The following is a 5,127-nucleotide window of genomic DNA, read 5'->3' on the forward strand; positions in this document are numbered from 1 at the left end:
AAAATAGGAAATTAAAAATGCAAAACAGATAATCCTATAGTGAATGCAAAACAACAAAAAAATTAGGATGAATCGGAATAAAAAATCAAATCAACAAATGAATAAACAGAAAATCAAAAGAATGAGGAACAGGAAAATCAGAATAGCAAAAAACAAATCTAAAAATCGAAGAGAGGAAGAATCATGCGATCTACTGTTTTTTTTTTTTCTATTATTTTTCTCGTTTTTATTTTTTTACACAGAATTAATTAAATAAGAAGAAAATGCAGATGAGGAATCAGAAGAAGAAGAAGAAGAAGATTCAGAAAACTTACCGTGAACAGAAGGGTTAGAAAAGAATGGCGGCCTCCACCACCACGCCGTCGCCGGACTGAAGAGCCACCACCACCGTCGGCTGGATTGAACAGAGCAAGAGGGAGAAGGGGACGAAGGAGGTAAGAAACCACCGGCGATGGTGGAGGATGGTGAGAAAAGAGGGAAGAGAGGGAAAGAGGGGAAAGAGGCAAGGCTTCAGCCGAGAATGGGGGAGACGCCCTTGATTTTTCGTTTTTTGGGTTTTTAACAGCAAGCAAACCGGTTTGAACCGATTTGTTGCTGTTTGTTTTTCAGTTTTTTTTTTAATTTTCAAAAGATAGCAAACCGTGTAAATCGGTTTGCTTTATTTTCAATTTTTCAAAACCCAAACCGTGTAAACCGGTTTGTTTTGAAATTTTCAAAAGTTAAAAATTTTGAAAACAAAACTTATCTATTTACAAAGAAACTCATTTGAAAAAAAAAATTAAAACTACTCTAACTATTTATATTTATATTTAATTTTTTCCTTTTCTAAAAAAAACAAACAACTAAAATGATTTTATTAACAATATAAAACTATTGTTCTCTAATTTTTTTATTTGTATTTTTATTGAAAACTAAAACTAAACTACTATGTTAATATCAAACCTTAAAATATGTACTAAAATATACAAATAAAGCTATTTTTCATACATTTTCTATTTTGAAATTATTTTAACTCATTTAATGAAAACTAGCATAAACTTGGGTTTTAAAAGCATTTTTTCATAAAATCATGCATATTTTAATGTTAATTCATCTTGAAATATATGCATGATCAAATACCCCCATGCTTATGTTTTGCTAGTCCTCGAGCAAACTAGACAAATGTATGAAATGAAAACTATCACCTAACTCACTTTCGTAGGAATCACGGTTGCATTTAGCTCATGCAACAAGCCCTTTCAACCCCTGGGTTACCCCAGTGGACGAGTAAGGTCTCGTGAGGATTTGCAGTGATGCTACCCACAAACATCTTTGTCATGTATGCATAATATTACACATCCTCACAAGTAGTAGGTAATTAAAGACTTTATTTTCACAAATATTTCCTGTTATTTCAAACTCAAAACATAATTAGAGTCTTTTATATACCACCACAGAAAAGAATTTCTTTCACTTTTCTAAATATCACAATTATTTATGTTTTATTCTTAGAAAATCCAATAAAAACATATTATTATTTACTTATTCTCACTCATATGTTTTCTACACCGGTTTTCTCAATCACACTTCTAAGCACTGAACTTTTCTTTCTTTTTAAGCTCTTTTCTCTTTTTTTATTCTTTTCACGCTTTTTTTTCACTTATTCTTCTCTTATAGCTTGCGTGTGGTCTGCTTTTATGCCTTGTGCAATGTCAATATTTTCTATACTTTTTTCAATGCATACCAAAAGATATCAACTAAGACATAAAAGTGACTTCCTTCATTCACCTTTATAACATGAGAGTCAAACATTTCAACTTGTATCTGTTCTCAACTACTTAGGATCACGAAGTTTTCCACTCTCCTTTTCGAACTAGAATTAAAAGTTTCAACTTACATCTAATTTCCATCTACTAAGGATTGAGGAATTATCCAAACAACCTAACACATGCTCTTATTTCTCTTTTGAGCTCATTTTTACGCTTTTGTTCATTTGCTTAGTTTTTCAAAAATACAACTGTGCATATTCATATTTGTGATTCAAAATAAATTCTAACATGTATCTATCATCATTTCTTCGAATTCTGCATAAACAACCATAATTTTTAGATCTATGCCAGAATTTTTTTTTTCGTGGGACTTAAAAAATCCTCTAAAAACATCAGATTTGAAATAACATTCATATAAGTTCAAACTCTTTCTTTAAAAACCTACTTTTCATGAGAGATGTGTAAACATGTGCAAGAACATAGACAAAAATATTCAAAGTATTCAAACTACACCCTCCCCCATGCTTGAATGACACTGTCCCAGTGGCACTCCCCCATGCTTATATGAAACTGCGTGAATGCACATGAGAGGAAATAAATGAGGGAAAAGAGTAGAAACAACTTGACATGAATTAAAAATGCATGTTCTATGAATATAATGAATGCAATGTATACATGACATGACATGACATGAAAACCATGAATTAAACAAAAAGGACATGAAAAACTCATGAATAAAATGAAAAAGGAAAAACAAAATAAAATCTATAAATTCTAATCAAATCTAATAATATACAAGATATGGGTTGCCTCCCATAAAGCGCTAAGTTTCACGTCCCCAACCAGACGGATCTCTGAAAAAATCCTTCATCGTCCATGAGATCAATGGACATGAAGTCAGGCTCAATCGGGCTCTATGTAGAAAAGAGTGTCATCTGTGACACTACGCACTGTGTTTCCATCTCTTCTACCTCTAAATGTAGTATCATGACTCTCTCGACATGAAGAACGGAGATTAGTCTCATCTGAGAGACTGGTCAGGAAATGAGAGTCTAGGACCGACCGACTATCAATGAATGCAACTTCAGACAAGTGGTGAATAGGATCTAGCTTGACTTGGTCAAGCACCTTCTGCATCTGTACGTCTTGCTTACTGAAAAGAATAGGTGATCCTAAAGGCTGAGAAAATGGGGCTTTATGAATATATGATGACTGTAACAACTGAGGGCCTTGCCCCTTCTGCTGAGGTATCATGAAAATCGACTTGTCAGTAGAAGTGATATGGGGCTCATGAGTCGATTCCTGAATGGAATGATACGCCTTCCCGCTCTGAAGGGATATAACAGATTCGACTTACACAGGATGTGAAGCAGTGGGTTGCAAGTCAAATGACATGGACTCCTCTCCCTTGGATGTGACAACAGACTGACTATGAAGGTTCCTCTGGCTTTGTCTACTCAATGTCTGAGCTAACTGTCCCATTTGAGTCTCTAGCTTGGCTATCGGCTGTGTATGGGAGTAAATAGTGGCCTTGATATTAGAAAAGGCCTCTAACATCTTCTCCTGAAATGATGAACTTAAAATGGGCTCCTGAAGAGAAGGTAGACTAGACTGGGGATGAACCTGTGGAAAAATGGGATGCGAGTAACCTTGTGAAGGGTTACTGTGTCTATACTGTGTCTGGGAGGGCTGATGGGATGGGGAAATAAACTGGTTTCGCCAACCTGGGTTATATGATGGTGTAAACGAATCAGGCATGGGTCTAGCGAAACCTTGGGCAGCATTCACCTGCTCCTAAACGAATTCAGGATATAGCGGTGCTGCCGGACAAGCCGAAACACAATGTGCAGGGCTAGCACAAAGCTCGCACACTCTTCCTACTGGACTTCGCGAAGAATTGGCTAGGAATTGATCTAACTTCCTAGTCAACTGGTCAACCTTGGTACACAATTCTAACTCAGACCCTACTTCGGAAATCCCTATTTTCCTAGGACCACTAGACAGAGATGTAGTCCTATCGAGCCGTGAAGACAAAGTATGATGCATCGTGTTTTCACTCAAGGTATCGAATAGAGACCACGTCGCGTCCTCACTCTTGAGCATAAAAGTAACCCCACAAGACGAATCAACCATTTGACAGTACTTCTCAGTAAGCCCATCATAAAAATACTGCACCAACTGCCAATGAGGCACCTGGTGATGGGGACACTTGCGGAGAAGATCTTTCAATCTCTCCCAAGACTCATGAAATTGTTCTTCCTCAATTTGAAAAAAACTAGTTATAGCTTTACAAAACTGATTTGTTTTACCAATTGGGAAGTACTTTTTGAGGAATTCGCGCTGCATTCCTTCCCAAGTAGTAATACGAACCGTCTCAAGAGATTTTAGCCAGTGCTTGGCTTTATCTTTGAGAGAGAACGAAAACAAAGTCAACCTCATAGCGTCGTCTCCAAAGTTATTGATTCGCACAGTCGAGCAAATCTCAAAGAATTCATCGAGATGACGATATGGGTCCTCATTGCTAAGGCCATAAAACAAAGGTAACATTTGAATCACACTGGCCTTAATCTCAAAATGGCTCGCTCCTACATCAGGTCTCGTGATGCAGGATGCGGGAGTATACGTATTTGGCATGAAGTACTCCCTCAAAGGACAGATTAATTGATGATCGTCAGCCATTGCGTACACCTTGGAGTAGACCGGTGTAGCACACGTCCTAATTTGGGTTTTCTACCTAACTAACGCACTAAGCGGCCAAACCACGCAAACCACAAAGCGAGTAAACTAAAAATAATAAAAACTAAACAAACACCACGCAGTTACACATAACAAAGATTATGCTAAAGAAATATGAAATCTATGTGTACGGTACCAATCTTACACAGTCACCTCTAAGGGGATCCTAGTAGGTGGGCTGTGCAGAAAAGTAAGCTCGTCTCTAAGATATGCACATACGTGGTTCTAAACCTAAATGCAAACAAACACTAGGCAATAAAGTGAATACTAATATTACGCTTTTCCCCGGCAACAGCGCCAAAAATTTGATGTCTTCTTTTAAATCATTGTAATTTTGAAAAGAATCTTATATGTAAAACATGTGAAAACCAGACATCAAATAATAAAAACCGGTTCTCACTAGTGGATGAGACCGGGCCGAACTCAGGGAACAAGAATATTTCGTACTCAAACACACAAATCTAAACTAATCTTTATTGCCATATTATTAAAATGTAAAATGTTTGAAAAAAGTAAAAACAACTATCTATTACAACAAATGAATACCCTTCGCAGAGGGCGTAAAGTGCAATATTTACAAACCCAATTAAATTCCTAATTCTAAAAAATAAAAGCAAAAATCTTCTACTCTTGTGCTTCCTCA

General features: G+C 36.5%; 1 non-coding gene across 1 annotated transcript; it reads left to right on the forward strand.

Annotated features, from left to right (window-relative positions):
- The first annotated feature begins 3,939 nt into the window (after positions 1 to 3,939).
- Positions 3,940 to 4,045, forward strand: LOC149818241 (small nucleolar RNA R71). Its single transcript, XR_016427487.1, has one exon. It is a non-coding gene; the product is annotated as a small nucleolar RNA R71 (small nucleolar RNA).
- The last annotated feature ends 1,082 nt before the right edge of the window (positions 4,046 to 5,127 follow it).

Source organism: Nuphar pumila, chromosome 13 (genome assembly GCF_984573655.1).
Source record: "Nuphar pumila chromosome 13, dmNupPumi1.hap1.1, whole genome shotgun sequence".
Taxonomy (NCBI): domain Eukaryota; kingdom Viridiplantae; phylum Streptophyta; class Magnoliopsida; order Nymphaeales; family Nymphaeaceae; genus Nuphar; species Nuphar pumila.